Raw genomic sequence first — 231 nt, forward strand, 5'->3', positions numbered from 1 at the left:
AATTAATTGTTTTTTGGTCTCTCTTGGAAAAAATTCGCAGCCTTTAGGTAACAACCTCTGCCCGGGACCACAAGTTACTTATGGAGTAAATATCGTATTACCTAGAGATTGCTAGTGTGGGATATCGTAGTACGAGATGGTCTGTACCCTCTGTATAGTGTTTGCATCTGGGGCAGTTTCAATCCGTGGGCTGGTTTTGTTAATGTTAAATTCAATGTTGGATGGTGTCCT

This window comes from Oratosquilla oratoria, chromosome 38 (genome assembly GCF_046742065.1).
Source record: "Oratosquilla oratoria isolate Oo_2021 chromosome 38, ASM4674206v1, whole genome shotgun sequence".
In the NCBI taxonomy this organism is placed as follows: domain Eukaryota; kingdom Metazoa; phylum Arthropoda; class Malacostraca; order Stomatopoda; family Squillidae; genus Oratosquilla; species Oratosquilla oratoria.